Raw genomic sequence first — 13,366 nt, 5'->3', positions numbered from 1 at the left:
TTCTCAAAATCAGCGAAAATTTCGTACAATATTTCGTAAAATAAAGCTATACATTTAAAAATCATTGTTCCTTACGGCCATTGTCGAAATTTCAACGCCAGATGTGGTCTGGTAAAATAGATGTTTGTGGATACAAAATGCTCGTTTTTATTATAGTTTTAACATGGTACCATTTAAGTGTTCGTGTGTCGTATCAATAGATATATTCGCAGGAAATTAGCATTAAATTTATTGTGGTCACAAATAAATAAAAACGAGCATTTTGTATCTACAAAAATCTATGTAATCATACCACATCTAGCGTTGAAATTGTGGCTATTGCTATAAGGAACACTGATTGTTTAGGTGTTAACTTTATTTTACAAAATACTTTACGAAATTTTCGTTGATTTTGGGCGTTATAGAGACTTTAAATTTCATAAAAGCAAAAAAGTTAAAAAAGCATTACTTTGGAGTAACTTAACAAATATGCGTTTTTAACCACAACACGAATGACAAGCTATTATGCATGGCGGTTCATACATTGTGTTGTGCTTTTCAGTATAAACATTTTAATTAACTTGTTGCTGAATCCGGTTAACGGGCTCCGTATATTAACATATATTGCATTATCAGTTATAATCATTTAAAAATAAATTTCAAATTTAAAACACTTTTAATGAGACGTCATCACTTTAAATTACAGCACACTTTCATTTTATCTTGAATGTACTAAATTCTCTGACATTGCGCAGTTAGTTCTGAAGGTCATTGTGTACACACCGGTCTTACTGACAATAACGTAGTGACGTCACCATCAATGTATAGAATGTCTGAAGGTAAATTTAAATAGGCCGCTTGAATAGATTAGTGTTATTTCATAGCTCTTGATGAATTGACAAACATAAACTAGAAATGGCGCGGCAGAGGCCGACGCGTATCCCCACGCCGAATGTTTGACCTAAGTGTGCCCCAGGGTTGGTAATGGGGCCATGCATAGCTGAGATTGACCGTATTGTCATAAGAGAAGTTCATCATCAATTAGAAGTGAATTGGTGTAGAAATGAAGAAGTTATAGTAAAAGGCAATTTTGGGTGGGTGTGACATATGTGGGCAGGGCGCCCCAGGGTTGGTAATTGTGCCATGCATGGTTGAGATTGACCGTATTGTCATAAGAGAAGTTCAGTATCAATTTGAAGTGAATCGGTGTAGAAATGAAGAAATTATAGTAAAAGGCAATTTTGGGCGGGTGTGGTCTATGTGGGCGGGGCCCCAAGGTTGGTAATGGGGCCATGCATAGTTGAGATTGACCGTATTGTCATAAGAGAGGTTCAGTATCAATTTGAAGTGAATCGGTGTAGAAATGAAGAAATTATAGTAAAAGGCAATTTTGGGTGGGTGTGGTCTATGTGGGCGGGGCGCCCCAGGGTTGGTAATGGGACCATGCATAGTTGAGATTGACTGTATTGTCATAAGAGAAGTTCAATATCAATTTGAAGTGAATCGGTGTAGAAATGAAGAAATTATAGTAAAGGCAATTTTGGGTGGGTGTGGTCTATGTGGGCGGGGCCCCAGGGTTGGTTATGGGGCCATGCATAGTTGAGATTGACCCTAATGTCATAAGAGAAGTTCAGTATCAATTTGAAGTGAATCCGTGTAGAAATGAAAAAAATTATAGTAAATGGAATTTTTTGGTGGGTGTGGCCTATGTGGGCGGGCGCCCCAGGGTTGGGATTGGGGCCATGCATAGTTGAGATTGACCCTAATGTCATAACAAAAGTTCAGTATCAATTTGAAGTGAATCCGTGTAGAAATGAAAAAAATATAGTAAATGGAAATTTTTGGTGGGTGTGGCCTATGTGGGCGGGGCGCCCCAGGGTTGGGAATGGGGCCATGCATGGTTGAGATTGACCGTATTGTCATAAGAGAGGTCCAGTATCAATTTGAAGTGAATCGGTGTAGAAATAAAGAAGTATATGTAAAATAACCTAAAAAAATGAGTGATAATTTCTGACGCGGCCCCACCCCAACCGCTATAACTTTTGACCCAGGGGTCAGATCAAAATTCCAAATAGTGCAGGGTCGCACATATGCTCATAGCTACCATGTGTGTAAGTTTCAAGGTTCTAGTGCTTTTAGTGTAGGAGGAGATAGTGGCCAGGACGGACGGACAGACAGACAGACAGACAGACGGACGGACGGACGGCGGAGATAACCACAATATCCCCACCTTTTTTTCAAAAAGCGTGGGGATAACTAGAAATTGGCGGCAGAGGCCGACGCGTATCCCCACGCCGCATGTTTGACTCAGGGGCGCCCCAGGGTTGGTAATGGGGGCCATGCATAGTTGAGATTGACCGTATTGTCATAAGAGATGTTCAGTATAAATTTGAAGTAATTCGGTGTAGAAATGAAGAAGTTTATGTAAAATAACCTAAAAATGAGTGAAAATCTATACCCTAATTTCTCCTCATCCTGCTCTCCTAACAAATCTAATAATAAAATAACTTCACTGTAGTCAATTATGTACATGTCATCCTTATTGGAATGACTTATGAGATGGCTGAACATGCTCTCTTATCGCCAATCTTATTGCTTCTGTTTTGGAAAAGTTATGTTTTGAGGTAAAATGGTTGACTAAATAGTAGCGTCTCAGAAATTTTCTATCGCAATCTTGTACACAACAATGAATATGTTGAATTTCATGTCTGTCTTTGATGTGCCTGTTCAAAGTCCATCTTGCTTTAAATTGTTTCTCACATTTTTCCCACTTGAACATTTTAACAGATTTTCAGTAATGAGTCTAAAATTGTAATCGAACAAAGTGAAAGTTTCAGCCCTGTTATAGATTCTTGAGGCTCTTTTCCATGATTTTCTCATGCTTTGTATGCTTGACTGCATTCTATCTCTTCTGTCATATACAGGTGTCCCTTTGCGCCAATATTTTATAATCCCTTGTATAAACAATAGATGGATGAGCTAAACCATTTCACAGATGAGTTAACACAAACAATTGAATACTAAATACATCTCTGCGCCACTACTGTGTAATTGTGTGTGTGTATCAAGAGTTTATTTTCATGTCCTACCGGCCTCTTCACGAAGTCTTTATGGTCCGACCTGCACTACTGTGTAACTCTATGTGTAACTCTATGCACCGCTTTGATTTATTTAAATTTGTTATATCATTTGGCAGATTATTTACTTACCTCCCTTAAAAGCTTATTACTTCCCTTAGATTTGTTTTTTTACCTTGAAGGATGACCTTGACCTTAATGTTTAGCCACCAAAAATGTGCAGCTCCATGAGATACACATGCATGCCAAATATCATTATATCAAGTTGCTATCTTCAATATTGCAAACGTTATGGCCAATGCACCATACCGGGGGCATAAAGATAAGTGAAAATCTCTGACCTGGCACCACCCAAACCCCCATAACTTTTGACCCAGGGGTCAGATCAAAATTCCGAATAGTGCAGGGTCGCACATATGCTCATAGCTACCATGTGTGTAAGTTTCAAGGTTCTAGTGCTATCGTGTAGGAGGAGATAGTGGCCAGGACGGACGGACAGACGGACGGCAGAGATAACCACAATATCCCCACGCTTTTCAGCGTGGGGATAAATATGTGCGACATCGACCGAATTCATAACTGCCAAACAGGAGTTTTTGTATGGGCTTCGCTGAATTTTAATACGTACATTCACAGGCATGCTTCATTCTCACGGTTTATCAATAGCCGTCTGCATTTCATAAACTCTTGTCATAATATATGTTTTCGTAAACACATTTATTTACATTGTGTTGGCAAAAAGACCCGATTTGTTCAGTTGAATTGAAATTACTATAGCTCGATTGCATCCAAAGCCTTCATTGATCGAGTCACCCTAAACTCCGATTGAACACAAGTGTGTCGCTCGTTAAATAAAAAAACTACATTGAAAGTCATGGAAGGTTTTCGAAAAGACCGTGGTCCAGTAATTTGGATAAAACAATGAATAAATTATGGTATTATCTACAAAGCTCGAATTTAAATCTCACCTTAAACCGAAGCGTGTAAACAAAACAGTGCCGTTTATAGTGTCACTCAGTTATGTTTTCGTTTTTGAGTATCAATATCGCTTGAAGCCCATAAAATCCGTGTGTGGTATTATAGCTGGCGGACCATGTTATGATTTATTTTCCTATCTGAATCAATAACAGCTCACTCAACTGGCCGGGGTATAATTTTGATCATTATAATCTAACTAGCGAATAAATCACAACTCTGTCGATATGGATTGGCTATATTCGAGTAGAATTCTACCACACAGGCAGGATTTCCCTTGTAGGATAATGTGCTGAAAATGGCCGTCCATTAATGACAATATAGTAAAACCTTTTATTTTCCTTTGATTTGATTTCCTATGTAGATTGTCTAAGCTTCAGCAAAAAAAGTGTGAGTAGTTAAAAGATTGACGACCGGTTTGAGACTGAATATGCGACTGATTCAGTTAAAACGGAACAAACATTTGTGAAGACAAGCAGCAAATAAGATATTAACTTAAACAAACGCTTTCTATTACATATTCTAAGCAAACATAGGTAGCATTTTCAGATATGTTTCAAAGGAAATGCGTTTCAGAACACGGGTCTCAAAAGTTATGCAAGACACTGAGAGATAGTTTGTCCCTTGTTAAAATGTAACAAAGCGAGACTCTCGTTGCTGTTTATGTCATGTTCTTTCCATTTTAATCAATACTGAATAATCAAAAATACATATAGCACAACTTACGGAACAAAACGGTTTCTGCAGTTTTATAAACAAAACAAATTATGAAGGGCCATGATGTTCATAGTTCGGTCACGTGAGTTTAAGGTATCATTACTGCTTTAAATTAAATACAGCTAAATACATGTTTGATGAACATAAATTAGATAATGACAAATACGACTAACATCAATAATAAAATGATAAATGAAGTATTACGCCGATATTTATAATAATATTTGTTTCCCACCCACTCATGCTAACGAAGGCTCGGCTGGTAGCTCGAAAACTATATTTTATTAGTTATTATAGACACGAAAGTTATTCTCTTATATTTATTGCCTGTTAAGCTATATGATTAAGTTCCTAATCAATTACAAACCTATGCAACCTCGATGTCGATGTGCTTTTTGTTATTCAACTCACAACGAGTCAGATCATACGCAGGGTATACTACAATGTCAGATACAATACTTGCAGCTGACAACACAAACTGACTGCGCTTACGTAAATAAGCTGGTTTTAGTAAGCAACATACTACCGGTACTTGTTAATCTTGCTTTACGTAGGACTTCCAGAGTCACCGTGTAGTTTTTGGTGAAAGTCATGGGCATTTTCCTGGCAGAATGGATTAGTGCACTTCGTCTGAAGAGCATTGATCGTTAACAAGTAGGTAGTTTGAAATACACTGCTGTTTGTTTGTTTGTTTATTTCTTTTGATTATCATATGGACACAATTGAATCCCATTTTTTAAGTTGATGATGCTAAGCATTTCATTATTTATTCCAATTGCATAAGAATAAGTTGCATAAGAACAGTAATCATTTGTCCACCTATTTAAGTAAGCCCACACCCAAATTCATAAACACATGGATTATGCTTCATACATGATTGTATAAGTATTCAAACATAGTCATCTCAATTTCATGTGTGGGCGGACAGATTCGTTACAAGCTACGAGAAAGCAACTACGAAGTTCAAAACAATTCTTACATTAACCCATTTATGCCTAGCGTCTAGAAAAAAGGCCTTGACAAACAGCGTAGACCCAGATGAGACGCCGCATGATGCGGCGTCTCATCAGGGTCTGCGCTGTTTGCCTAAAGGAATTTCTGTAAGAAATCTTCTAAATATAGAAATACTATACTAGAAATCCCTAATTTTGGAAATAAATTGATCCAATTTAGAAGAATGGGAGAGTCCACTAGACATAAATGGGTTAAAACTAAGGATTTGTTGAAGTCAACGTCACCAGGTTCATCCTTCTATTACGTTAGGACTTTCCTATCAATTATTGTACAAACGCAGTATCACATAAACACTGTTATAAGAGACCAACACATGAATGCGACAACAATTCAATGGTCAACGACCTTTGAAATATGAACTTGAAGTACTATACAAATATTTAAATTACTTTAAACGCTTATTAGCATTAGGGTACGCCAGGTGAACTGTTAAGAGACTTGTTAAAGAAATTTAAGATCTGGTATTACAAATTTGATTTTTAAGTGTCAGGGGCAGGGTAAAACGGTGAGTAAATAAAAGCGCTAGTGATGTCCTGTTGTGTTCTTTATTTGTTCGACTTCGATTCGCAGCCGTTGCTCCGTTGTGCATGTAACATCGGATGTCAAAATTGGCCAAAGAAGCAAATGTAGAATAATACATTGAAACAGAAAGAATAATAATAATGAAATGATGATGATGGCCATCATCATCATCATCATCATCATATTCTTCTTCGTCTTCGTCCTCTTCTTTTTTCTTTTGAACATAGTGAGAAAGCATGTGTATAAACGTAAAACCTTAAAGTTATAATTACAAATGAACATTCTTATTAATAAGTTAACGAGTAAGTTAGCGGATCATTAATCAGAATGTCTTTGTTGGGTGTTCTTGAAAGTTAGTTTCTTTAAAACTAGTAGTGTCATTTTTACAACGGTTACTGCTCTCCATTTAAATATAAGAATAAACTTGTTTATAAAATTCGTGGACATAATTGCTCTTTACGAATAAATTCTTTACAGTAACAAATACTATACCTTAGACGTTTTGCTATCATTTATGTAGAGAAGCGTGAGAACCATTGTTATTACAATATTTACTACACAAGGCCTCGTCTATCATGCGTTCTTATCCATGAGCATAAACCTTAATAATTACTACTGTGTAAGTTTGTACAGGAGACCTCATCTACAGAACATTAATAAAAACACATAATAGAACAACGTTGTATTATAAAATATAATTATCATTATCAAAAATATTTATGTTTTTTACTTCTTTGGGCTAGAACGAGGGTTGCTTAAAATCGCTAAACAATTTAGCAACGATACTTTGGTTTACCCTTTCACTTTTATGTATTTACAAACATACTACGAAATCTTGTTTATAGCTAAATTTTGGATTATTTGTGACGATGTTGAAGATTCCTCCGTCTTTTCAATACGATATAAGTTAAATTAAGAGTGAGTCATCAAAGATAACAGCTTTGTCACAGAATAGTTCTGACAAACACTGTCACAAGGAAGCAATAGCATGTATTTTTAAAGTAGGTTTGGGATGTTCAAATGCACCAACACAACTAACAAAAATAAGCACATTTTCAGTGTAATTCTATGCTATGCTATTGATATTGATTTTTAGAAATGCTTTCACTGAATTGTAACGCCGCATCATCCGTGGAATCATTTACGTTGAGTTTGATTTTCCATGCATACAATCTGTGAACTCTCGTGCATCTATAGTACTTATGAGACGCATTTGACTTAATATCTAGCTATACCTTCACATTTATGGTGCAAGTTACTTTAAAATTGATTTCTTATGAATTCATTGAGTGCACATTTAAAACTCACGCCATAGGAAGACGTTTTGCAGATTTTTTTTTTTGAAGTTCTGCAGATACCACTGAGTTATAAAGGAATTGATATACATGTATTTTAGTGAACCGAACGTGTATGATAAGCTTCATTATCAAGAATTAAATATGTGATACCGCTTCTTTAACTACTGTAAAAACACGTTCAATGTTCTGTACTTTTTACATATTACCGGGTACGCATAGCACAAGTAACTATTTACGACTAGAAATTGCAAAACACTTCTTAAATCGCGTTTCGTACTCGTACACAAGTACGAGGTTGAAGTCTTTAACTGATCGCTCATTAACCATGAACTCTTTGAAGACTTAAGGAAATAACAAAATCCGTAAAAGTAAAACTATATTGGTGTGAATGTTCAAAGCCGAATTTCGAACACGTTAATTTTAGATTTCTTCCTTCAAGCAGTAACAGGCAACAGCAATACATGGACAAAACATAGTCAGCTCAATAAGCCTCCCAATTCGCCATATCGTGATAAAAGTCATCAATAGTATTGTATAGAAATTATTGCGATAACCTTTATTGTTGGAGATGACACAGTTTCATAAGGATCGGTCATTTCACTCAAATTGTAACCTATAACTATCACACGAGTTTGACCTGTTCCACTCTTCCATGCCAGGTATACTTTGATTGGTTCCCCGCACGAGGAATCCACGAAAAAAACATGCGTTTAGTTTGCTAGTCCAGACCATGCAGACGACTTCTGCAAAAGATATGTTTGTCTTTGATCGGGTGGCCAGGTAATGACACGGACATCGCATGTCTTATCAGTGATCTTAAATTAACCTTGTGTAAGCTGATTAGTCAATAATACTCGTTCTACAGCTCATCTACGATTGGTCACCAATAAGAACGTTTTGGTAAAATAATTTCAATATCAATTCTTATAGTTTTAATAAGCCACATTGAAACATTTCATTTCCAGGTTTACACAGCTTATTCGGGGCTTTGAAAACATGTCAATGTTACGAAACATTCATGCTGTTCAAACATAATCGCAATCTACTGAATGAAAAATGAGTCGGAAGGTAAACACCAAAAATGAATGGCTCAATATGTCCATGAAAGGATACTTTGTCCGAGGTGAAAGCGTTAGCGACACCGGTCCTATGGGCGGGCACGGCAGACGCCGATTCCCAAACACTTGATGAACTTCTGAAAATGCCCGGGATTAACACTTCAAAGGCAGACGTCAACAAATAGTAAGCCTACATAATTAAAATTGGATTTCCTGAATGAAAGTTCGACACTGCCGTCTGTGTTTTTTTATATTTATATTGCTTAACTTCAACTTTGGGATTGGCGAATCGAGCTAATGACACCCTTATCAGGCGAATAGTAATATATCTTGTATTTTTCTCAATGAACTCTGATCGGCGATATTCTTGGCTGGGATCGGTAAATACATCGTCGTCGCACAGATAAAGGCGTGTCGTGATATATTGGTGATCAGACGATACCATGACCTTAAAATGCGTGACTTTTACAATAATGTCGTCTGCAATCAGATTTAGAAGCTCAGCTACATAGTATCCTGTTTATTTAGCCGGTTGTATATATACTATATTTTATGGAAGATTTGATCGATTGCACTGGCAACAAGGAAACCATTTAAACATGTTTGCGAAACAAGGTTTCCTACAAATGCAAATAAACACGTATCGTGTGTCAACTGCACTCAGATGTTTTTTTAACTGGACAACGTATTGTTTTTTTTTATTTATTATATCAAGTAGTTGACATATAAAATAATAAGGGAGTGTTTTTTCAAACGCACACTTCTGGTGGATTACGAAACTGTAAAGACAAGAGGATTTATTTGAATTGAATAAATAAACATAATTAAAATAATCACATTTTTTTAAATCATCAACCATCGAAAATAAAGTTTCTGTGCGCCGACGATGTATTTACCGATCCCAGCCAAGAATATCGCCGATCAGAGTTCATTGAGAAGTTTCGAATCCGTGTCGTTAAAAAAATGCAATACGTATACTTTGTCAACGATTTTACAAAATTAGTCTTTTTTATTTTAAGTCCCAGTTCGCAGAATAGATCGTTGTTTTGCATATACATCGTATTTGTTATCGAAGTTGACAATCGAAAACCCGGTCAAAATCGGTTTTTGAATCGATAAAAAAGTATATAAATGATCATAAATACATGCAATAGGCGAAAATAATTGCAGCGTCGTGAGTTATGCAATTTATATCTTTATTTAGCTTTCGCTAAAAAATATTAGCAGAAGATAGATAAATACATAGATTTAGCAAAAACGTAGCGTTGCAACTCAGTTTCCGTCTGTAACAGATGTATTTGCATTTGTTCTTACCTCCTTTCCGCTAAATTCGCCAGTATCCGCAATTTTGTTTGTTTAGGTTTAAATTAACGTGTCGAATCATGAATATTAATTAGGTCGTTTTCGTACTTTACCGTACTCGAACCCAAAATAAAAATCGATATATTGTTTGTTTTCAACCGATTTGAACCGGATTTTCAGTGATATGCTCAATAAAGACACTTTTTCTTACGATTCTGCCCATATAAATAGCTATGAACGGGGACTTTAATATTTAATCAATAACTTACATGACAAATTCGAACCCATAATTGTAAGTGTGGTTTGTTTAATCTTAGGGTTCGTGATAAAGTCGTACATACGTGCGTTACAAAACTACCCAGACATTTCAATAACAGCTAGCCAGTTGTAAATGCCACCATAAATGCCGAATGGCTGGGGTTTAAATATAATAGCATAATGTAATTTCAATCATACCATTTGACTATTGAACATGCAAATACGTTAATTATTGTATTGTTGGTTTCAAATACATGTATATCTATATTAAATGCTATTATGATTCAATTAGTTTGCGTTTATGTGTGGACACAGTGAAACTAAATTAGAACGCATGTTAAATTAAATGCAAAAAAAAACACAATTGCACACGAAAACGATGCTCTTAAAGTAACAATCACGCTCAAAAATATCGACTATTTCGTTAAATAAAGCTAACCCATAAAAAAATCAATGTTCCTTTTAGCAAAATGCAAAATTTCAACGTTAGATGTTGTCTGGTTGAATTGATTTAACGAGATACAATATGCTCGTTTTTATTTGTTTGTGGTCACAAATAATTCCATTTATATCTCCCGTGAAATATCCGAACATTTACGGGCGAACATGAGATTGGATACGGTAAGCGTCGGAAGCATGACGTAGCTCTCATGAATAATCATTCTGTGAAATCAAAATGAATTCTGGGTAACTGGAACTTAGCGAATGCGAAGATGGCTTGTATAAATTATGCAAATGAACGCAACCCGAATGAATCCGATCCTGACTCGAAAGCGAAAGTAGATTACATCGTGGAACGATATTTAGATATTTAGATGCTTAAAACTTGCCGAATGCTTGTAATATAACGTTTTTACATCAATGTTACTTGTTTTTAGGGTCTTCCTATTGTAATTAACCATCGTATGGTACTACTTGTTGTCGAATGTTTTTATATAGCATAATACAGTAGCCGTATGTATTGGTGAGAGTGATAGTGACTTTAACTCTTCACGGCTAGATATAGCAAACAATTCGGTTGTCATTTGTTTCGACTAAATTCAGCGTTGTCGCCGACGTCAGATGGGGATTTTATCGACTTGATTAGCACTGCTAGAATTGAGATTAACGGATTAACGGTGTCTCCGAACCAGCACGATGATAAATGTCGCCGTTCATTCAACAGGTGTGGGAACTCCGTCAACATTGTTCGTTCACCCCGCACTCTAAACTTTGAACAAACATTTGAAAAAATAAATTGCTTTCGTGCAAATTCACCTATTGTAAATTATGCAGTCCTTGGATGACTCACTTCGATTTGAATTTGAAAAGAAAATCGGTTGCGATTTGTCATGAGCAGAGCTATCGGATATGCGCATGCAAAAGTTGGATGTATTTTTGTCCGCGTGGTAATCAGTAATAGGGTAGCAATAACATGTGCATGTGGTGCATGTGCATGAGGGTTTTGCAAGCGAAATTAATAAATCTTGAGCATTCATTACAAACATCGCCTCAATTGAAAACGGTGTAAATCTTTGCTATGTGCTTTGATTAACAGATAAAAAAGGAAATAGTTATGACTTAGAGCAATACAATTTTGCACCAAGTCCAATATGACGGACGAAGGGCCTTTCAATAAATAGAAACATTGTTTAATTAATACGCTCAACATAACTTTGTCAATAACCCTAATATGCCCCGTGTATACGCTAAGAACTTCTTTCCTTATTACTTAAAGCCGACATTAACACGTGTCTGGAAATTAAGCATTTGTATAAATGAAAATTAATTACCTAGATGTTTGTTTGAGTCGAGCTTGGCATAAAACACACTGAAATAATACGGTAGGTTATGTTATTTTAATATTTAACCACAACGTTCCTTTTTTGCAATTTTCTCACTGTTTCCTTATTGTACATTCCAGCCTGAAATTGCAAACCATGCGGGTCGTAAATGACAGAACATAATGCATCACAATTAATGACATAATTTACCTCAAAAAGACGCTTAAAACTGACTTAAATGCGTTCTCCTTCCGCATATTTTATACTTTTTGCTTTTGTTAAATATGCTCAGTTGTGGCTTTCTAAATAACGTATCTATGAATTGTGCAAATACAGCTGACAGATAAGATGATATATTCTAAATATATACATTTGTATTATTGTGTGTGTATATAAACATGTATAAAGGCGTTAACGCGTGTGGTTCAAAGATACGAATACATTTCAATACTAAAAAGCCGATTTCATGGGAAAATGAAGTCGTTTCCGTCCTGCTTAAATGAACAATAATATTTCAATAACAACAGCTGCCAGTTTATCAGATTATTGTGATTTATTTTATTGTTGATTTCAATAAAAATACATATAGAGGCTACTTTAAATGTTATTATGTTCAATTATTTTATATTAATTTGTTAACGTTCGTTATGTATATTTTTTAACTTTACTTGCGGCATTTAACGAAGCTTTATAATACGTTTTTCATATATATTAATTGACAGCATGGATATTGTTAAACTTTATAAGCATATTACAATATTGAAAAAAAAGTTGCTTATGAATATTTACGATTATGCGTTTGTTATGAAAATCAACTTATCGGTTTTGTTTTCAGATAGCTTGACTTAATTCAGCGCTGTTTTTGCTTTCAGTAGGAGGTTCGCCGACTTTATCTGCATTGAGAAAGTGCGATTAACGGATTAAAAGTGTCTCCAGACTCGGACGATGATAAATGGCTACGCAACTGAGTCACTTCGATTTTGAATTCGAAACGCCAAACGGTTCCGATTCGTCAAGATCAGATATTAGACATGCGCGTGAAAGTGGTTGAATCATTTTCCTACGTGATGTTAATAAACATGGAGGCGATTATTTGTGAAAGATCTGAAGTGTTTTGAAATCAATATTAACAGTTGATAATGAATTACAAACAATGTATCAATTGAAGCCGGTTTATATCTTGAAGTAAAGATATGTTTACCATATTTACGACATTGTGAAATAGTTTAACTCAGTTTTCTACAGGCATTAAGGTTTGTCTTCCCATACAAAGTCACGTTTTCTTACAATTTATCCAAATAAACAAGCTTAGAATGTATTAATTGTAACTTTTAATTTATTGCGCTTATTAATTTGTATATGTTCATTTTTTTATATATTTATTAAACAATGAATGGCGTTAA

At 35.5% G+C, this 13,366-nt stretch overlaps 1 long non-coding RNA gene across 1 annotated transcript; it reads left to right on the top strand.

Moving 5' to 3' along the window:
• The first annotated feature begins 5,269 nt into the window (after nucleotides 1-5,269).
• Nucleotides 5,270-13,366, top strand: LOC127871675 (uncharacterized). The gene is made up of 3 exons (XR_008045500.1): nucleotides 5,270-5,402; nucleotides 8,548-8,824; nucleotides 12,836-13,366. It is a non-coding gene; the product is annotated as an uncharacterized LOC127871675 (long non-coding RNA).

This window comes from Dreissena polymorpha, chromosome 3, assembly GCF_020536995.1.
Source record: "Dreissena polymorpha isolate Duluth1 chromosome 3, UMN_Dpol_1.0, whole genome shotgun sequence".
NCBI classification, from domain to species: domain Eukaryota; kingdom Metazoa; phylum Mollusca; class Bivalvia; order Myida; family Dreissenidae; genus Dreissena; species Dreissena polymorpha.
The sequence above is the reverse complement of the archived record's forward strand: the minus strand, read 5'-3'. Positions and strand labels throughout refer to the sequence as shown.